The sequence below is a fragment of the Meriones unguiculatus genome, chromosome 9, assembly GCF_030254825.1.
Source record: "Meriones unguiculatus strain TT.TT164.6M chromosome 9, Bangor_MerUng_6.1, whole genome shotgun sequence".
Taxonomy (NCBI): Eukaryota; Metazoa; Chordata; class Mammalia; order Rodentia; family Muridae; genus Meriones; species Meriones unguiculatus.
In genome coordinates this window covers 29,397,725-29,420,403 of record NC_083357.1, presented here as the reverse complement: position 1 = coordinate 29,420,403, position 22,679 = coordinate 29,397,725, and the positions used below count along the sequence as shown (strand labels likewise).

The 22,679-nt window shown below is 43.2% G+C and overlaps 1 long non-coding RNA gene across 1 annotated transcript; it reads left to right on the top strand.

Moving 5' to 3' along the window:
* The first annotated feature begins 3,025 nt into the window (after positions 1 to 3,025).
* LOC132656582 (uncharacterized) lies at positions 3,026 to 19,719 on the top strand. Its single transcript, XR_009594335.1, has 5 exons — positions 3,026 to 3,249; positions 5,054 to 5,227; positions 7,021 to 7,160; positions 12,692 to 12,840; positions 19,613 to 19,719. It is a non-coding gene; the product is annotated as an uncharacterized LOC132656582 (long non-coding RNA).
* The last annotated feature ends 2,960 nt before the right edge of the window (positions 19,720 to 22,679 follow it).

The following is a 22,679-nucleotide window of genomic DNA, read 5'->3' as shown; positions in this document are numbered from 1 at the left end:
CCACTCTACTTGAATAAGTGGTGATCCAAATGTTCTGAAGGACACTTTAAAAACTCCAATTCTCAGCACTCTCAGTGATCTCTCTGGGTGTGAGTTCATTTTTCCCCCTGAAACTGGTCTTTTTTTTGTATGACAAAGGCTACCACACTTCCAAGTTTCAAATCCCAAGTTTCAAAATCTTGCTCTTTTGCAAGAGAACACCAATCTCTAATCTGAAAAGCTCTGAGGCAGCTGTCCAAGAAGCATGTGAATCTGGTGCAACCTGATAGCTCACAGCTAACAGACCAAGTCAGCTTGGAAGACGCACTCCTGGCCTTCTTGGGTATACTAAACATCAACCTTAGAAGCAGTATGGGTCTCTATGATAACATTTGAGACTATGTCTGGTTCCCTTTCTGAGAAAATATATGAAATATATGTGAGGCACAAGTTGAATCATTCTGAAAAGAGTAGACAGATACTGTTATCCAGAGTTAGATTAGCTAGCTGTAGAGTCACAATTAGGTGTGTGGTTTGGAATAGGCCTTGAGTGGCTCTTACATATATGTGTCTACAAAGTACATACTTCAGGAGTTCTTTTATAATAACCTAAGATACTTATCTTTAAAAAAACAAGACAATGGTGGCTGGAGAGATGGCTCAGCAGTTAAGAACACTTCTTGTTCTTGCAGAGGACCCAGATCTTATTCCCAGCACCCTCGGAGGGGCTCTCAACTATCTGTAACTCCAGTTCCAGGGAATGGACTGCCCTCTTCTGGCCACAGAAAGCACTGAACACATATACTGTACTAGAAATATATATTTCATATAAATGTATACACACACACAGGCAAAACACTCATACACAGAGAATGTAAACAAACAAACAACAAATACAAGAAACCAAACATGTAAAAACGTTCAGCAAACACAGATTCCATTTATTTTCAAATGTCAATGCTCCAGGAAAACAGCCCCAAGTTTATCTTTGTTTTCTCTTAGTAACCAGGTTCTTTCTCCTGTAAATGAGAGTGCTGCAGACCAGGTGACACTGTCCCCTTCCTCGGTGGTCTGGCTGAGTGACGGCAGAGCTGGTTTTCACGGTCCTGACATTTCTGCCAGGCATCTGTACAGGCAGACTGACAATGGTGATGGCAGGGCATCGACAGTTTTTCTGAGCTCAGCATGCATACAGCCATACAGGCATCATTCAATCATACATGCTGAGAATAACAGTTTCCTGCAGCATACAAGTAGCCCACTTTCAAGATTCAATCTCCACACTCCACTGAGCAGAAAGTCAAAGCTTTCGCAGGTGTTCCTGAAGGCTTCCGGCCGGCTCTGGGCTGGGGACTTAACTGTGGACTCGGTCTGCCCTGCCAGCTCACAGCCGCAGCTGCCTATTTTTACTTTGGCCACTCTTTCCGTTTGCCTCACTCACATCCTTAATAGGCTCGCCATTCTCAACTCTCTCCTTTCTCTTTCCCACTGTAGTTTTCAAATCTTACACGCCAAAGAAAGAGCGAATCTCAGAGTAAAGGCAGGTCTATAAAGCCAAGCATTAATGTCCAAGTTCCACTTGGAAACACCACAGATATTTATTTCTTTTTACTCATTGCCCCCTGGATTGAGAAGACCAAGGGCAGGAAGGGTGGTGACTCAAATTCAGAGCCCCAAAAAACAAACACCCACGAATGACTCAGAAGCCTCAGAAGCCGGAGCCGGGGAGATTCCAAGGTTTTCCTTGCTATAAATTCATGTGCAGACAGCACCACTGACGGTGGGCTCCTCGCACTGGTTCAGGGGGGGCTAGCTGGCCGCGTGTCAGCCTTGTCTGGGAGGGAGTTTACTGGGTCAGAGGAGGCTGGCTAGGACTCTTTTTTCCAAATGTAGGAGAAAATCCAACCTTTCCTGTATGAGTCAGTCTGAGTGCTTTGCATCTGCTTTACAGAGTCTTAGTCATCCTCCTCACCCACTTGTCTTAATTGTGATTTTAATTAGACGCAGGCCACAGCAGTGGAGGCGAGGCCTTTCATCTAAACTGGGCTTTTCTGGCTGTGTGGTCCTTGCCTGGTCCCTCGGATGGTATAATGAAAAAGGAATTACTTTCATTTTAGCACTTTTTTTGTTCCTTTCTCAAAGGTTTAAAGGACAGCCCTGAACTTCGAATTTACTTTTTTTTTTAATGACAAAGATGAAGGTTTTGTGGCAAACGGCTTTGAATTCCTGAGATGAAAGAAAACTCATAAAGTGACGTTAACCTCATTTCATTTTTAAGCTGCGTTTCCCATACTTGTGTGGACAGATGTAATTCGAGGCAGCTGGAGTAAGGTTGACTTCTGTGCTCTCCCCGTCTCTAACCCAATCCAGCGACTTCTTTTCTCTTCTTTTTCCTGAACCAGATCCTGTGTGGCCTTCAGGCCATCAGGCTTGAGCAGTGGAGACATCTCCACCCCTTCCACGCCCACATCTAGGCCTGGTGCTCTGGCTGGGCTGTCCAGAGGGAGTGGGCACAGTCCTCTTGGGGAAGAAAGTAAAGTGTAGGTCAGAAGGGAAAGCTTGCATTCAGTAGGTTTTGCTGGCTTGGCCTGCAATGTCTCCCTAATTCTTGGGGGGATGCTTAGCGGGAACACAGTGTCAATCATTCATACTGGTTCGACATTGAAATATCCCTAAGACTTTTGGAAGCAGCTGTTCCTTCACTTCTGCCTGTCATAAATACTGTCGGTTTCACCTCTGCCTAGTTTTACACATTACTTAACAGGGTCTGTGTATGCAAATTTGTGGAAACGCTGAAACGCATGCTGTAATGGGTGACAGTAGGAGAGTGGAAAATTCCAGCTGCATTTTAAACTGGGGGGATTCTGAGGTCCCTGCTTAATGTTCCTTTTTGTGTTTCCACAAGGGGAATTCGAACTCAGACTTGTCCACTGACTCTGTAAGTTTCTGAAGTAACCGAGTTGTACAGTTTGAAAGGTAAATGAACGATATTTGTTACAGAAAGTAGAAGTCTGTGTTTACTCATGCTCTTCCCCAGCACCCACTCTCCAACGACCTCTCCTGAGAGCACCCGGATGTGCAGATTTAGCTTGTGCTCTGGGTTGGTGTGATCCGGAGGGCTCCTGCATTCAGCAGCGGCTGGCAGCTTGCTTGGGAAGTTGTGGTGCCTTTGGGAGTCACAAGCCGTGCTACAAGGCCTGACCTTCACAGGTGGACGCTCTGTGCATGAGGTGCAGCTCTACCGCCCAGCCATCTCCTCCCTCCAACCCCGTGAGTGCTCTTTGTCTCTTGAATCATTTTTTGCTTCCTTAGATTCTTCACCAATGTGTTTGGAGATTATTATTATTGTTTTGTTGTTTCTGAAACAAGCTCTCAGTATACACCGCTTTTGACTCAGAATTCACTGTAGAGCTTGGGCTGGCCGTAGGTGGATTCTCTACCCACCACCTCCCATTTCACAAGCGTGTGCATTTTGTATGTGTATTGTGTGGTGTCTGTACATGCTAGAATACAAAGGCTGGAACGTGCTATTGGAAGGCTTTCCTCGATTGCTCTCTGACTCTCTGGGTTTTGGAACAGGGTCTGTCAGTGAGCCCCAAGCTCATCAGTCTTGGGGTCCAGATTCAGCTTCTCCTATCCTTGTAGGAACATTACTAAGCAGACAGCATCCAACCCCAGCATGCATGTTCTCTTTCTTCCTTTCTTTTTATTTAGATTTTTTCATAGTTTATTTTAATCATATTCTTTGTCTTCCCCAATTCATCCCAGATATACTCACAACTTCCCTACAACCCAAGTTCATGTTCTCCCTTTTTCTCAAAAAACCTGAACAAAATAAACAAACTAAATAAAATAATATAAAAGGAATGAATGACAAAAACAAAAAACACACGCACACACACCAAAAAAACCCAAAACAAGTCATAGAGTTCATTTTGATTTGGTCAACTACTTCTGGTATGCATGTCCAGTGTGTGTGTGTGTGTGTGTGTGTGTGTGTGTGTGTGTGTGTGGACTGTGTGGGGTGTGTATGTTTATATGTGTTATATATGTGTGGGGTGTGTGTATGTGTGCAGTAAGTGTTGTGTGTGTGTGTGTGTATGTGGTACATAGGTATGGTGTGTGTGTGGTGGGGTGTGCCCTGTGCAGTGTATATGGGCTGTGTATGTGTGTGGTGTATTTGTGATGTGTGGTGTGTGTGTGGTATATGCAGAGTGTATATGGTGACTATGTTTGGCGTGTGGTGTGTGTGTTGTGGGGTGTGTATATGCGTGCTGTATAGTGTGTATGTGTGGCCTTTTCAGGCTTACAAAAGACTGCAGTTTTGCAGCTCCAAAAATAGTGGGACAAAAACAAGGTAGTGAAAGCATCGGGCAGTGGGGAAACCATGACTTTTTCATAACCAAGATGGCTGCCAATTACGTGACTGCCCTTGATTGCCCTCCATGTGCGTGCCCTTAGTAGAGATTGAGAGACCAAAAGATAAATTAGCAGCTATTAAGACCTAAAGTAGGTACAAAAAGAAGTCTAGTAATGCCCTGAGGGGAAAAGCCACCTTACTTCATTCTTTCCCCACCCACTAGAGATACAGTTGCTAGGAAACTGGCCCAACCCCCTAGGAGGGACACCAGATCATTCTAGTCTGGGAACCTTCCTATAGCCAATCAATTCAAAATGTAACATTTTGACCAATAGATGCTTGTCAGGCAGGAACTGTCGGGAGCCGGCAAAGCCCTCAGACCCTGATTTGTAATATCCTGCCGGACAAACAACAGAGGTCTGTGAATCATACCTTTCGGTTAATAGCCCTGCCGGACAAACAACAGATGTCCGAAACCATAGATGTTGTTTTTAGTGATTGTATAACCTTGTGAGCCTCCACTGTAACAATCACATGAATCAAGTGATTTCTTACAATAGTCTTGGTGATTTTCCACTGTTATTTCCTCCTCCTCGAAACCCCCCTCCCTGCCAGAACTGCCCTATAAAAATAAAACTACTGCACAATAAAGTCAGCACTTGAAAGGCATTCGTCTACTTGTGCTCGTTTCTCTCTCCCCCTCATCTCCTACAGGTACGACCCCCTTCGCCCCCACGAATAACTAGGTCCCGAGGGGCGGGACAGAGTGGCGCCCAACGTGGGGCTCAAAGTACGGGTCGACCCTGACGGACCCTCGATAAAAGAGCAGGCCTGCGACATCAATAGATTGGTCACTCTCCTCTGGCCCGGAGAAGACTGCATGACCTGGTGAGTTTTTACGCTTCCGTCATATCGAGATGGGGCATTCTTTGTCTAAGGAAGCATCCTTCACTAAGGATCTTAAAGCCTCCCTTCGAGAGAGAGGAATTAGGGTCAAGAAAAAAGATTTAATAAATTTCTTTATTTACATTGACAAGGCCTGTCCTTGGTTTATGTTGGATGGCCCTACCATTCATCCCAAAAAATGGCAAAAGGTAGGACATGAGCTCAATCAAAAATTAACTGAGGAAGGAGATCAATCACTCTCCCCTACAGTTTTTTCCTTTTGGGGCATTATAAGAGATATTGTTGAGGATGCCGACAATGATGCTGGCAAACGACAGTTACTTTCGGTTGCTGAATATTGTCTTTCTTCATCCAAGCAAAATTCACCCACCGCTTCTCGTCCTCCCTCTCGTGCTTCTGATTCCTTCTCTTTGGCTAACGCCTCTCCTCTTCCTAGCCTCCCTCGACTTTATCCGCCTCTTCCCACTGCTGATGTCCCGCCACCATACTCTGGGACGCCTAATCACAAAGAATCTTTAAAATCCCTCGGCCCACCCATCTCTTTTGCACAAGATCCTGAACCCCTAGATCCTGGAGATGCCGCTACGCTCGAGGACGAGGCCGCTCAATATCATAATGATGATGACCCTCCACTCGCCTCCGCACCTAAGCACACAGTTGGTCAGGAAATTTAAGACCCAAATTCTTGGGGCCTGAGGCAGTGGCAAAATTTAAAGCCGTTTGAGGGCAGTTTTAAAACCTTCCATGCTATGCGGGTGGGTCCTGAGGCCTGGCTTTCCTGATTGTGAAGTCCAGCATGAGCAAGAGATCATGAAACCCCGGAGCAGATGAGGGTGTTGGCCAGAAAAACATCTGTTGTGGGCCGCACACGCATCTAAGCAGCTGCTGGAAGCGGGACAGATGTGTGTGGTGGCAGTAGTGGCAGGCGGAGACAAGAGATGAGGATGCAAGAGAAAGGTTTGTTGTGGGCGGGCATGTGAAGAGGGGTTCTAGCAGTCTAAATATTGCTATACGAGCCCTCCCCATATAAGCCACCAAAGTAAGGATTAATTTAAAAATGACATCACACACCTAACAGATAATTGTGTGAAAGAGATTTATTGGGTGGAGGTGGAGAAATAGAGAAGAAAATGAAAGAAAGAGATATGGTTGGGGTTCCCCAGAAAAGAAAGGGAGGTGGAGGGAACAAGAGAGGTGGATGAGAGAGAGACAAAGCGGTGGGTTGGTCCTTTAGTGGCTTGTGCAGATGCAGTTGAACAGCGTCTGCCACACCTGGTGGGCGACACATGATGACATCATAGGTTGCTAGGCAACCCAGAAGCAAGTTGCCTGAACGCTAAGCTAAACAACTTCCTCCCTCTGGTACCAACGGCTTAGGGCAGTTGAAGCTCAGAACCAATTTTCAGCTCTTTGTCTGGGACATTCTTGAGTAGGCTCAGGACTTCTGAAAGTCCTGTACCATTGGAAAAAATCACCCAGTGTCTTAACAAATGGCAGCCTGCAAGTACGGTATTGTTTGGTGGAATACTCCTTTCCCCCTTTTAAAGGAACACAGACTCTATCTTACTCCTTTTTCATATTTTGGATTTTGAAGTGTTTGTCTCCAAAGTCTTTTCAAAACTTTATTGTTTTCATTATTTTGCAAGACTGGAAGGCAGTAAATCAAGAATGTAAATGCCTAATCTGAAACTCAAATCGAATAAAATTTTTGTAAGCTTATACAATGTTTTGCCTCTGTCTCTTTTACACACGCACGTGTGCACGTATACACACAGTAAGAAGCAAGAAGACGTCACCTGCGTATTTAACCCTGAATGGTCACATTGCTGTCTACTCTATGGCGAATACCTGGATAGAGAACTTGCCTGTCTTCTTTGGTCACACCGTGGGAGGAGATCTGAAAGGACAGAATGAAGTAAGATGCATCCAATCTGCTGATTTGAAATGCTTCCCAAGTGACAATGATTTGTTCATTCACTGGACACTGGAATATTTTCTTAAAAGTCCTGGACTGTTCTGGGCTTTTGCTATATGAAGATGAAAAACATGAGGCATCTGCTAGTGTAGGAGACCGCAGGAATAAATTATGGCGGGAGTAATAGCAGGGCATGCTTTAGGAGGCACACGTTGGGGAGGCAGCAAGTAAACCTGTTTCAGTTTTGCTTTTTAAGACAGAATCTCTCTCTGTGCATTGGTCCTCACTGATTAGGTTACAAAGGCTGGCCAGAAAGCTTAAAGGACCCACCTGCCTTTGCGTCCTAACCCTGGTATTATGGACACACACACACACACACACACACACACACACACACACATAACACCACACCTCCTAACCTAACCCTGTGTAAGCTTGTGCCCTCACTCACAGTTTTTTATGAGGGTGCTGGGGATTGAATTTGTTTGCACAGTCAGCACTTTACTGTCCTCAGTACCCATCGTCTACAGTTCTCGAGACAAATGCAATGAGCAACTTTGGAACACTGTATTAAGGGAACATAATTAAGTAGCTTACCTTCAGTGAGAGGCTATAGGGATGGAAAGCAATCCAGGGAAGCAAATTCTGGCTTAGGAGAAAGGTCGTGCACATTTTTGGAGCAGGTAGGTGATGGCGTTTGCCTGCAGGGATTGAGCAAGCTGCTTCTGCATGCAAATACACATCGATGGTATTTTATAGGCAGGAGTACTGCATTCACAGGCTGTTCTGGCATCATCTCAGTCTCCCTACTCCTTACATATACCATATCCAAGCATTCAACAAATTCTATTGAAAGAAAATCTAAACAGCACATGTCTGTAACCTCAGCATCCAAGAGTGAGGCAGGAAGGTTGTGACTTTGAGGCTAGCCTGGGCTTTATAATGAGACCTTATCTCAAAAAGAAAGAAAGAAAGAAAGAAAGAAAGAAAGAAAGAAAGAAAGAAAGAAAGAAAAGCTATCTTTTTTTTTTTTTTGTTAAAACACACCCCCCAACTCGCATCTCCATGATTACTAGCCTCATCCAAATCACCTCTTGTCTGTACTATGACAAAAATTTGCTGATTGGTTATATTCATTTTCTGTTGCTGAGAAACAAATTCTACAAACATGATAGACAACTTAAAAATACACAAATTCCTGAGTCAGTTCCCTGGGCTGGAGTCTGAACGTAGCTTAAACCACAGATCCTTCTTAGGTTCCAGTTTGTCATGAAGGCATTTGCAGTCTGCATTCTCACCCTGTGGTTCCAGCAGGAAAGAGCCCATTTCAAAGCCTACTCACAGACTGTGAAAGCCAGCCCTCTGTGGTTACACAATTGAGGCACAACACATTATTGGCTCCTAGTGGCTGGGGAGAAGGAAAAAAGGGAAGACAGAAAAGGGGGTTCATCTAGCACTAAGTTATAAACAGTATGACTGGGGAGAACCAGACCAAGGGACACCAGGCTGAAAGCAAATGGCATGGTCAGGGATCAACTATGCATAAGAATTAAGACCTTTAGGATTTGTGAGCAAGAGAATGCCATTCAGTTTTACATTAGAACAGGGTTGCTCTGAGTAATCCCTGCATAATAAAACAGGACAGAATGAGAAGTTGAAACACTAATATGGCACCCAGGGATTTAGACCCTGGCTTGGTCCTCTTTTCCATGTGCAGATAGGATTAATGAGCAGAAGCTAGCAGAGATGAGTGGATATCACACTCAGTCTTGCTTTGTGCTACCTAAAACTCATGTCAGTAGAGCCAATCTAGAGATTCCATTCTATTCTTAACATATGTGAGATCACTGTTGTAGAGTCCACATACTGGTGACATCATGTAATACTCTTTTTTTTATTTTATTTTTTGCAATTTATTTATTTTATATCCCGATGTAGCCCCCTCCCTCATCTCCTCCCAGTCCCACCCTTCCTTCCTTATCCCCTTCTCTTAGTCCACTAACAGGAGGAGTTCTCCTCCTCTGCCATCTGACCCTAGCTTATCAAGTCTCATCAGGACTGCCTGGATCCTCTTCCTCTGTGGCCTGGCATGGACACATCACAAGAGGAAAATGATCAAAGAGCAAGCAACTGAGTTCATGACAGAGGCATCCCTGCAGCAAACAGGATAGACACCAGAAGTGGTGGAAGAGAGGGAACAGGATGGGAGCCTACCATAGATGTCCTCTGAAAGGCTCTACCCAACAGAGAAATGAAGCAAATGCTGATACTCACAGCCAAACTTTGGACAATGCACAGGGAGTCTTATGGAAGGAGTAGGGGTAGAAGGACCCAGAGGGGACAGGAGCTCTACAAGGAGATCAAAAAAGCTAAAACAATCTGAGCCCAGTGGGCCCTGCACAGACTGATGCACCAACTAAGGCCCATGCATGGAGACACCCTGCTCAGATGTAGCCGATAGGCAACTCAGTCTCCACGTGATACTCTTTCTGCCTGGCTTTCGTCACTGAATGATTCCCAGTTCCACGCACATTGTTACCAATGACAGGCTTTCCTTTTTGTGGGTGCATATGATTCTGTGGCATATATTTACCACATTTCCTTTATCCATTCATCAGTTGATGGACATTTGTGTTGTTTCTATTTCTTGGTGACCATGAATACTGCTCTGGTAAATATATGGGTGCAGAGATCATTTTAGTGTACAAATTAATTTCCTTTGGATACACACTCAGTAGTAAGCCTGCTGAATTCACACAACAATTCTAATTTTTTGGTGAATGTGTGTTCATATGTGTTCATGAAGATGCGTGCAGGTTTGCATGCTTGTGTGTTTACATGCGTGTGGAGATCAGTAGTTGACATCAGTGTCTTTCATGGTCTTATGTTTTGAGACAGGGCCTCTCACTGAACCTGGCGCTTGCTGATTCAGTTAGACAGGCTGGATAGAAGGCCCCAGGGGTTCTTCTGTCTCTGTTTCCCCTAGTGGTCACAGGCATGCCCCGTGCATCCCACATTTCATGTGGGTTTGGGATTGTGCTCAGGTCCTTCTGAATGACAAGAAACATTTCTTTGTATAGCTGTTAGCCATTCATGTGACTTCTCTTGAGAATGTCTATTTAGATCTAATATTCATTTCTTGGTTTTTGGATATTGAATTTCTTTGAGTTTCTTATACATTCAGGATTTTAGCCCCTGGTTAAATGTATAGTTTGCAAATATTGTCTCCCACTCTGGAGAGTATATTTTCACCCTGAAGATTGTTTTCCTTGAGGAACAGAAGGTTTCAGTTCAGTGTTATTCCATTTGTTCATTTTTTTCCTCCTTTTCCCAATGTTTTGGCATCTTGTCATTTCAATATTTAGGATAAGAAAAAGACAACAAAATGAAAAGTCGATCCTTTGGGGAAAGCATGAAAGTTTGACTCAAACAAACAAACAACAAAAAAGAAATCGGAGTACTAAAACCAGCAGTGAATGTGTTAAAAGTTCTGCCAACCTTGTGGGAAAAAAAGGGGGAGGAGGGACCGGGCTTTGCAAGTAGTCAGAGCTACAAGGATTAGGAGTTTGAGGCCACTCTAATACATAGCAAATTTTAGGACAGCTTGATTTACATAATGACACTTGGCCTTATTAAAAAAAAAAAAAAAAAACAACATTTACACAAACAGGTAAATAAATATGGACTAAATAAGGATGCTATGAACAAGTTATCTTCCAAGACTACCCAGACAACATGAACACATTTATAGAAAGGCCAAAGCTACAAAACTGATTTTAAAGTAGACATCCTGAACCAATGGTCAACATGTAGAAATACTGATCAGCCATCAGAATTTTTCTATAAAACCAGGACCAGATCACTCCATGGGAGAACTTGATAAATATTGAAGAAAATTTAACCTCAGTCAATTATAGAAACTTCCAGAACTATAGAAGAAAAGAACACTTCTCTCCTAATTTTCCTTGTATCAAAACTAGATGCATAAAATTGTTGACAAACATGTTATAAATATAAATATAGAAGAAAAAAACCTTTAAAAAATGCTAGTAAATTGTTAGATGTATACAAAGATGGATTCATTATGGCTGAGTCAGGCTTGTCCTAGGAAGGCAAGGTTGGTTCAACCAACAAAGACACCGAATTTAGTGACATATCCTGTTAACAGAATAAAGATGTGGCAAAGCAGTTAAAAAGAAAAATCGAGAACTCTTTCTTAATAAAAACACTCAACAAAATGGCAAGCAACATAACTTAGTCAACCTGGTAAAGCACTAATAAATTCTAGATGTTACCTCCACAACGCATGATGAAGTACTGAATGCTTTCTCCTTACGAGCAATACAACAAGATCATTCTTGACATCATTTCACCTTCATGTGTCCTAGGATGGGCTCTCATACATCACACATGCTGGGAAAGGTTTCTGTTACCAACCATCACATTTTTTAGAAAGCTGGTAAAGGCAGTTAGCAAGGAGAAAGAGTTAAGTCACTAAATTTGGAAAGATTAAAACTATGGATATCACAAAATTTGATATATAAGGAAGTTCAGGAAATCCACAAAATCAGTCCATTAATAAATGAGTTTTGTAATTTTATAAGCAATTACTTTTATTTCTGAATACTAAAAAATGCAGTCAGAAAACAAAGACAATTCTACTTATAATAACATAATAAATACTTATAAATCAGCTATATAAAAGAAACGTAAATAAATGGGACGATGTGTCACATCCATGGATTGTAAGAATTTAAAGCGATAAAATGTCAACATACACCAAGCCAATCTGAAGGGTCAGTGTGACTCCTCTGAAACCCTCAACGGTTTCTTTGTGGAAACTAACAAGTAGACCTTAAAATTTACATGAGCAGTCACAAGAATCTTCAAATTTTGGCAAGAATATCTAAAACAACCCAAAAGAGAACATAGCTAGAATCTTGATTTTGCTACAGGTTTCCAAAACCTTGTTTCAATACATGTTGAGCTCACGCTTTGAACTCAACATTGTTTGCAAATTTCACGCAGTGGCAATGCTAATGCAGCTTGGATCCACCTCACAAGTCCAACGACCTACATTAGCAACTACTCAAACCAGTTTGTCATTCAGAGGAAAGCTGGTACTGTGAGATACATGATTAACACGGTGTTTTAGTCCTCAGATACTTTAATCTGGTGAGATAGACTTCCCGCCCTGCGCCTAGCTTCAATACAGGTGACGGCCCACTTATGGAATGCCAAACCAGGATTGAGATTCCCTTAACACCAGCCTCTTGCTTTCTGCAGTACACGCAAATACTGTGATAACGCTAGCCAGAAGAAATGACACCCATCCGGACTTCAGGACTATTCCTCTTTTAATCAAACACTTCCCTAACATCTTCACCTCGCTTTCAGGCCTGCACAATGCACTGCCAATCAGACTGGTACTGGATTCGCCTGTGCGTTACTTCCTTTTCTTAAAAAATTACCCCCTGCATAGATAAATACCCAGCTGCCAGGGATCTTCAACCCCTTGGGATTTTTCACAGGCCTATCTCTATGAGGAAGAGGACACTACTGCACAGACAGAGATGTGAGATTCCTCCCCGGACCTGCCACGCCCCCTTGGATCTGCCTGCACCACCACAGCAGCCATCATCCAGACACAGCTGACTGGGGATTTCCCTAGCTTAAACAGGTGAGGACGTCCACAGCTAACAGTCTTGGATTCCTCCAGCGACAGATAAACGCTCTTGCTGGGTTCTGCGTCAAAACAGTAAAGCTAGACCTAATGACTGCCACACAGGTGGACACTAGCTAGCATTGAGGAAAATGCTTTGTCTGTGCAGATGTATCAAATGTCATTTGAGACCTTGTTAATAGCCTCAAAAATTCAGCAACTTGTCTTTGAGATGTCAACCCACTAAGCAATTAACTTGGTTCAGTAATTCCTTATGTTCCTGACACCTAACTTTATTAGCCATCTGATAATGCTGCCTTTTATTCCGATGCTTGCATCCTGCCTCATCCAGTTTTTAAAACAATAAATGAGCAATGTTGCTACGTTCACTGACAGTAGGGTTCTGGTCCAATACCAAATACCCAGCACAGAAGCTGAAGGCTACGATGACACCTCTCCTTTCTAAAATAAAACAGTTGTGAAACTCTTCTGTTAAGGTCAAAGTCTGGCATTTCCAGATAGCCTCTGAGCTCAGGATAAGGTGACAGACTCCCTTTCTCAGCCAGGTTCCCTCTCTGCCTGATCTGGGGAACACTAGATCCTCCAAGGAGAGACACATAGTGCTCAGGGAAGATTACAGGCTAGACCCTGACAAAGCCCAGGCTCCTATTGGATGCAGAATGATAAAAAGAAAGTAGAAATGACAATAATTAAGACAATTTGGTGCAAACCCAAACACTGAATTCAGAATATAAATTTTCACATTAACTGATAATTTACCTTTGACAAGGGGATCTGGAAAATTCAGTGGAGAAAAGGTCTAACTGGTCTTGCCAGAACTGGTATCCACATGCAAAAGAATGAAGCTTATACCATATAAAAAATTTTGATCTAAATGGATATTGAGTTACTCAGTGTTCTAAGACAAAGGTTGTACTGTGCCAGAGTTACCAAGGGAGGTTCCTGGGACAGTCTGGAGGTTGGGGAAGAAAGGGAGGACTGTGGGGAGAAACCTATGTGGTTTTCACAGAAGGGGTGGGATAGAAAGAAGGGAAACCATGGAAGAATTGGTCAGCTGGGAAGACCTCTTCTATCTGACATTCTGGGACCTGGGTGAAGGAGTCCTGAGTATGAGAGTAAGGCTCTGGGGAAGATCGTTTGAATGAAAGTATGGCTGAAGGTCAGTTTTGCAATCATTTCTTCATTATAAGTATAGCCTTGCCCTAGGAAGGTAGGTTCCCTTCAGGGTTAGCAGAGCCTCAGTTGGTGGCTTCTATTGGACAGACTACATTTCCTGAAGCCTTTAAAGCAAGGTGCACTCAAGTTATCTAGTTTATAATGAGTGGAATATGTATGGAACCATCCATTTTCAGTTTAGCCCATACAAATTTTCCATATACTATTCCTCCATGCTATCTACTGTGATGTCTAGAATGGATAATCTCAAAGGTGACTTCAGAACCTATTATCATCCACAGTGACATCCTGCCCTTTCACTGACCATGAGGAAGGTCTCAGCTTATTAATCTATTCAGTGATCCTGCTGATATCATCATTTCATTTTGGGTATGGCCATTATTAGGGCCATTTGTCAGCTATTTTGTCTGGGTCTGTTGCATTTTGTTGTTTTGAGTAGCATACAGTAGACTGAACCCAGGTTTTAGTCTCTTTTTTATTGCTGTTTTGTTTTTCAAGACAGGGATTCTCTGTGTAGATTTGGCTGCCCTGAAACTCACTCTGTAGACCATGCTGGTCTCAAACTTACCAAGTTCCACCTACCTCTGCCTTCAGAGTGCTGGGATTAAAGGTGTGCTCTGCCACCACCCAGCCTAAGAGAGCAAATGGAGATTTGAACCCTGGACTTCCAGATTGAGGGTCTGAAGCCTTATTAATTGAACTATCCAAGCTTTCTGAACTCAGATTTTAAATAAGGAGGACCTGAGTTCTAATCCATGCTCTACCTCTTACATTGTATGTGCCTTTCTTAGACTCCTTTGAAAATAAAATTAATAGTATTTACTACTAAGGACAGATATAAGAATAGATCAAACAACAAACATAAAATGCTATATTTTTTATGCATGTTAAGCTCTTTAAAGAATGGTAAACTGCAAAGAGAACTTGGATTACATGGTAGAAAGAGAATTATAGGCCTGGAATCAGGTATCTGGGATTTTTATTCTGGGCTTATTAACTCTTAGAATGTTGAAGAAATCCATTCAATTCTTTGAACTCTGATTCCTTCTGTGGGTTCTCTGGGCTTTGTAAAAGTTCTCAGGGAACTGAATGAAGCCAAGTCCACTCTGATCCCTGGCTACGTCCAAGGATGCTCCAGTTTTATTTGTTTGATAATCAGGGATTCTAGAAGAGAGTTCCTGTGAACAAAAGGTATTGCTCTTTAAAATGAAGTCAGTAATGAGTATAACGCCATGATCTAAAAATTTTCTCCACTCTCTCTAAGGCCTCGTGAAGGACTAAGCATGAATGAGTTAGCTTGCCATGCTACCTTGGGAAAGGTTCCACTTTCTTCCGCACATGACCAGTTTGTGAAAATCTAAGCATGACCTGCAATTCACAAGACTGTCCAGGCATAAACGTACTCTTGTGCAGCTAAACCATGACCATGAATAAGAACAAAAAGTGCAATCGATAGGCACAGTACATGATGCTGGGTCACAGGGAAAGGACAGGGGCATACTGTTCCTGTTGGAAAGGCATACACCAAGCACATGATTGGGGTGTCCTTTTCTATAAGTGAAGGGCAAGCAAGCTGTAAGGCTCATAGAAAGCAGCTGGCTTCCAGTTAGGACCTCCACATTCCAGTGCGGCTGTTCACCACTCACCATAGCATGTGGTAGCCTTAGAACACCCAGGCATCATAGAAAGGGCGCCTGGCCAAAGGCTTCTTTTTTTGACTGTATCACAACCTTTCATTTACTCACTTTACCAATATTTATTTTTCTGAATTTGCCAAATAGCACTGAGATGCTGAGGACATAGATTCTTATTATATTCATTTCAGCCTGAGAGACAGTGATAAGGAGTTACTGGGTGGTAATAGCTGTCAAATGAAAGCAACAGAAAGGAGGATGGTACAGAGGTAGGTTTCCTCTGATGGGAGGTTGATGGTGAAGTACAGAGGACAAAGAAGCAGGTTCCCAAGTTAAGTATCCCAAGGAAGAGTAGAAAAGGAACAGAATGGCTGCAACAAAATGAGCCAAGGAGGAAGAATATCAGCAAGACTTGGAAATAAGAGAGGGCCGCTTGTAGTCAAATAAATGCTGTGAGGAACCTGGCCTGTGTACTGAGCCAGATGGGAAGCCATGGGTGAGTTATAAGTAAATGGCTCCTGAGAGGGCAGCTGGAGCTGGAACACAGTTTCTCCTGCAGGACCAGTGTTCTAGCCCTGAGCTACATTCCTGGAGTTTTGCATTTACTTTAAAATTTGAGCCAAGATCTTATTAATTTTTCCCACTCTCCCTGTACCTCAGCAAGGCCTTGAACTTGTGATGCTCCTGCCTCAGCTTCTGAGTCAGGATCACAGGTCTGTGCCACCAGTACCAGCTGCACTAGCATTTGAAAGAAGCATCATGGATGATATGTTAACTGTATGGGGGCCAAGATGTGGCTGTGGGTAACTAGGTAGGAAGGCCAATAAGATAACTGAGGCAAGAAATGGAGGGGCTCCAGAAAGCAGCAGCCACAGTGGAGGCAAGTGTCTGGACCCCGAACTCACATTGAAGACAGAGATAAAAAATTCAGCTAGGTGGAGTCTTTCAGAGGACATCTACGGTAGTATCCAGTCCTGTTCCCTCTCTTCAGCTACTTCTGATGTCTATTCTATTTGCTCTTCTGAAAAGTACAACTGCATTGGCTGAGAAACAAACCCAGGTCAACTGCTTTGAAGGCAGCTAGCAGATACTGAGACTCACAGCCAAACTTTGGATAGAGCACAGGGAGTCTTACGGAAGAATAGGGGGACAGAAGTGCCACAAGGTGACCAACAAAGCCAACAAATCTGGGCCCAGGGTGTCCTTCAGAGACTGATGTACCAGCCAAGGACCATGCATAGAGAGGACCTAGATCCCTGCTCAGATGGGAGCCCGTAGGCAGCTCAGTCTCCATGTGAGTCTCCTAGTAACAGGAGTAGGGCTTGTCTCTGACATGGACTTTGCTACCAGCTTTTTTATCACTTCCCCCTGGTGAGGCAGCCTTGCCAAGTCACAGAGGAAGAAGAATGCAGGCAATACTGATGAGACTTGATAGGCTGGGGTCAGGTGGTTGGGGAGGAGGGCTTCCCCTTTCTGTGGAGTAGGGGAAGGAGATAGGGAGAAAGAGGGAAGGAGGGTGGGACTTGGAAGAGAAGAGGGAGGGAGCTACAATCAAGGTAAAGTGAATAAATTATAAAAAAATAATGAAAACGAATGCATGCATAGAAAACAGAAAGAAATTCAGCTAAACATCTAGAAATTGGGTGGTCCTGTTCCTTTCACTGTATTGGCTACCCATCATGAGATCAGATTGGATGAGATCAGATTGGAGCATGGAGAGAAAGGAAAGCAAGAGTTAGAACAGTATACGGAGGAGCAAGGAACAAATATATATATATGCATATATATATATATATATATATATATATATATATATATATGCACAGCCAGAAAAATAAAAAATAAAATCAGCTGTAAAAATTAATACCAAAAGAAGCCAGAAAGAATGGAAAGGTAGGCATGCTATTCATTCTTCCATCTTCCTCCTCTCTTCTCTGTTGACAACACAAAGGTAAGGGGAGGTTGTTGACAGTACACAGGACACTAGTTACTGTGCTAAGCAGTCACAGTGAGAGTCTGTCTCCAAAATCAAGCGCTGGAAGCATAGCTCGGTGCTAGAGTGCCTGTTGCCTGTACAAGGCACTTGCTTCCATGGGCAATGAAAGAAGAATTCAGTTTCCTGTGTTGGCGAAAGGCCTCACAAGAAACTCTGGGAACTATTTGTTTTTAATGGGCCTGCATGGTGGAGGTTAAAATAGGAGAGATTCTTTCTTTTGTTTTCTTCCTTCCTTCCTTCCTTCCTTCCTTCCTTCCTTCCTTCCTTCCTTCCTTCCTTCCTTATTTCCTTCCTTCCTTCTTCCTTCCCTTCCCTTCCCATCCATTTCCCTTTTCCCCTCTTTTTTTCTTTTCTTTTTTTTTTCTTTTCAGAGACAGTATCTTATATTTCCCATGCTGGCCTCAAACTCACTAGGTACCTGAGGATAGCCCTGAACTTCTGATCTTCCTGTCTCTACCTTCCAAGTGCTGGGCTAACAGCTGTACATCACCTGTCCTTAGCTGCCAACATGGGTGCATTAAGTTTGGTTAGCGGCTAAAGGGAAATAGTACAAAGAAGTGGTCTTACAGAGATTGGGGATTTCTCTTCCCTTAGAGCTTGCTTTAATCTGCAATTCCAAACACAGCCTGTTTGTATACAATTTTTGCCAGAAGAACTTACCTTGGTAAATAATGTTTTTCCTTCAGAATTTTTAGTGTTTCAGCTGGGATGTTTTGTATAATAAATTGGTTTCTCAACTGTGACCCTGTGTCCCATTTATGAAATGCTTCAACAAAAGGGATGGGGCTTGGGGGAAAAAGGACTAACCCAGTGTTCTAAAGCTTTAGCTGCTCCCAGCAGCCGCTGCTATTTTGTTCTTTGTTGTTTTGATTTGCTCTTCCATTTCTGTCCTTCTAAGCTGGGCAGAGCAAGCAGCAGAAAAATCTTGAGGAGAAGCAGAAAAGACCATCACTGTTCACATACAGCTCAGGCTACAGGAACCCTCTGCTGGAACAGATTTTTCATTAGCTTTTCTCCAGCCTAGAATCTGGCCTTCACTTTTCCTGTCTTCCTCTTCCTTTGAAGACAGGATGTTAACTGCCCATGTTTAACCTTAATCTGGTCTTTCAGATGAACAGAGTCCCCCAACCACTCAACCAAGCTTTCTCCCTCAATGTTTTTCTAATGAACAGGCACTTATGCTCATATCTCTTTTTTTCTAAGTAAACAAACACTCCCCCCTTCATTGGGCTTTTATTTTATTCTAGACTCTAAGCAGCCATATCATTTTGGCAGAGGGACTCTGAGGCAGCAGGTCCTGCTCTTACTTAAGTGTTCCAGAAACTTGTTTTATCTGGGTGAGTGTAGCAGATATAAGAGCAAAGCCCAACAGCCACTGACATGGTTTCATTATTTCTCCTTTTTCCAGTTGACTTACGGGTAAATCAATTAGTGATAACCGGACAAAGGGTGGAAGCCACAGGAAATGCACTAGTCTCTGGCAATTATGCAGTGGAAAGGGCTGTGGGGAGAATTTCCAATTAAAGATGAAAGAATTACACTAAAAAAATAAAGTTTCATTTAATTGTATGAATTTATGATAAATCATTTTGGACATGCCGCTACACTGTTTTCTCATCTTCCTGTCTGAATTTTTTCCTCTTCTTAAGGCATCACCAAGGAGAAGAACCTGCAGGGACCCAGCCCCGTAACAGGATCCATAGGAAAACAGGGATAAGGCTTTACTGAAAAATGAATATTGTTCTGGAGTGAGTGGTAGTGGAGTGGTTTAAGTAAGGATACTATAAGCTCGTATATTTGAATGCTTAGTCATTAGGGAGTCATACTATTTAAGAAGGATTAGAAGTTATGTTCCTGTTGGGGTAGGTATGGCATTGTTGTAGGGTGTGAGTCACTGGGAGTGGGCTTTGGGTTTCAAAACCCTCAACCAGGCTCAGTAGCTCTCGCTTCCCACTGCCTGCAGATCCAGATGAAGAACTCTCAGCTACTTCTTCAGCACTGCCTGTTTGTGGCCATGCTCCCCACCATGATGATGATGAACTCAACTTCTGAAACTGTAACTCATTCCCCAATTAAATGCTTTCCTTCATAAGAGTTGCCGTGGTCATGGTGTCTCTTTACAGCAATAAAATGCTGACCAGAGAGAAGTTGGTACCGGGGAACAGGGTATTGTTGTGACAGAACTAACTATGCCCCTGGTTGGCAGACTTAGGCCTCTGGATTAGGAAAGCAGTTGAACACTTTAAGAAAGGCTTTATGGGCCATACTAGAAGTTGTGTGGAAAATGGTGGTGTTGAGAGTAATGCCAATTATGGCAGCTACGTTCAAGAGGTTTCAGAGAAGACGACTTTTTTGTTAGTTTGTTTTATATATTCATTTTACATCCTGGTTGTAGTTCCCTCCCTCTCCTCCTCCCAGTCCTACCCACCCTCCCTGTTTCTTCTATCCACACTCCCCTATACCTTAGAGAAAGGGAGTCCATCCTCCCCTCCCAGTATATCAAATTGCTATAGGGCTGAGCACATCTTTTTCCCTTGTGGCCTATCCAGCCTTGCCAGGGGAAAGCAATTGAAAAGCAGAAAACAGAGCCCATGTCAGAGTCAGCCACTATTTCCCTTACTAGGGAACTTATATGAGTGGCCTATTGGCTACATCTGCGTAGGAGGCCTAGGTCCAGTCCATGCATGGTCTTTGGTTGGTACTTCAATCTCCACAGGGCTCCCTGGGCTGTGGTTAATTGGTTTTGTCGGTCTTCTTGTGGATCTCCTATCCCTTTGGGCCCTTCTATTCTTCCCCCTACTTTTCCATAAGGCTCCCTGCACTCTACCCAGTGATTGGATGTGGGTCTCTACATCTGTTTGCATCAGCTGCTAGGTGGAGCAAGTTAGAGGACAGCTATGTTAGGTTCCCATCTGTAAGTACAACAGAATAGCATTAATAGTGTCAGGGACTGGCTGTCACCCATGGGTCTCAGGCTGGGCCAGTCATTGCTTGGACATTACCTCAATCTCTGCTCTATTTTTCCCCTGCACATCTTGTAGGCAGGATAAATTTTGGGTTGAAGTTTTGTGGGTGGGTTGGTGTTCCTCCTCCCTCTACTAGGAGTCATGTCTAGTTAGAGAGTGTCCTCTTAGAGTGACATTCTGGGTGGGCCCCCATGGCTGTTTTTGCTTTATTCTAAAATCTGCCTAAGGCTAAATTAAAGAGTTCTGAATTATGGTATTGGCAGAGGAGAGCTCAAGACCACCTACCTGTATTGGTCATGTCCTGTGGGTATTAGTGGCCACTCTTTATAATGAAAAGGAGCAAGCTGGACAAACAGAAGTACAAAATGTACAGTTTGGGGAGAAAAGAAATACTAGGAAATGTAATGTTGGAGCCAAGTCCAGTGCTCATGAGGATAAAAAAGTTTAAAGAAAGCCTGATGCTAAATGGAATAAGGGAGTGGTGACCTCAGAGAAAGACCTCATGCAGCTAAGCTCCAACTTGTTGAAAGGATTTAAATAACACCTAAGCAGTGAAGGAAACCATGGAAAACAGAAAGCTGATGCAAATGTATTTGAACAAGGGTCCCAAGTTCCAGCGACAGCAAGCCACAGAACTTGGAAGCTTGAGGCACAGGTTCTTGCTTTAGAATCAAGACACAAGAAATGAATTGTGGAATCTCCCTCTCTGGCTAGGTAAAGCCACTGAGGCAGACATGTTGTTAGGGGTATCCCAGAGAGACTCTTTTGTGAAGCTGTGGAGGTGAAGCCTGGCTTACCTTGGAGACCCCAAGATATCAGAGATGCCAGGGTCATTGGATACCTGCCAAGGAGATCTACTAACAAGGTGTGGACCTGTCCCAAGAGAGGTAAATGTGTTGCAGTCAGCAATAGTGAAAGGAGTTAGAGATCTGAGGAACATTTTAACATCAGACACAGAAATGCAGAGTTTAGAGTTTGTCCTGCAGGTTTTTGTTCTTGTTTTGGTCCTGTATTTCCTCACTATGCTACCTTTTGTCCCTTTCAAATGGTAATATATATTCTGTACCATTGTATATTAGAAGTATGTGATCTTTTTAATTTTAATCTTACAGTGGGTTTACAGAGATTGCCTTGAGCCTCAGAAGAGACTTTGAACTTTGATCTTTTAAACAGTGTTGAGGCTGCTATAGATTATGGGGACTTTTGAAGTTGGACTGAAATAATTTTTGCAATTATGCTATGGCTACAAACCTATGAAGGTCAAGGAGTGGAATGTGGTGGTTTGAACGGACTCATATATATTAATGTTTAGTCATCAGGGAGTGGTACTACTTGAGAAGGATTAGGAGGTGTGGCCTTGTTGGAGTAGCTGTGGCCTTGTTGAATGAAGTGTCAATGGTGGGGAGGAAGCTTTGACGGTTCAAAGGCTCAAGCCAGGCCCAGTATCTATGTCTTCCTGCTGCCTGGGGATTCAGATGAAGAATATTCAGAACCTTCTCTAGCACCATGTCTCTACCATGATGATAATAACTTTGATGATAACTTTTGAAACTGTAAGCAAACCCCAATTAAATGCTTTCTTTCATAAGAGTCATACAATCTCTTCACAGCACTAGACCATTGACCAAGTCTTCAAATATGAGTTTTGGCAAAGATTATTATGTAAATTTGGCTTCTTAACTTGTCTGAAAATAGCACAAACTTGTTACAAAGTAAGAACATACCTCTGCATTGACAATCTGGCTGATGGTGGGCTGTCTGCTGGCCCATGAAGGTCAGACCACACTGCTTCCAGGCACCTGCCTTTCTCTGCCATCTAGGATGCAGCAGCCAAGACTGAATAAAGGAAATTACATAGCAAGCAGAGATAGGGTATCTGAGCAGTGTCTTGGATAGAACAACCCATGACAGCAGGTGGGTCTGACAGCTCCACCCAGTGACAATATTAGAAGGCAGCAGTAATTCCTTGACCTGCTGGAAAAGAGACTATTGGATGATTGTTGTTTAGCTGTGCTGGTCTATTGTATTCTTGTAGAACTCACCAGCAGCCAGAAGTTTCCTCAC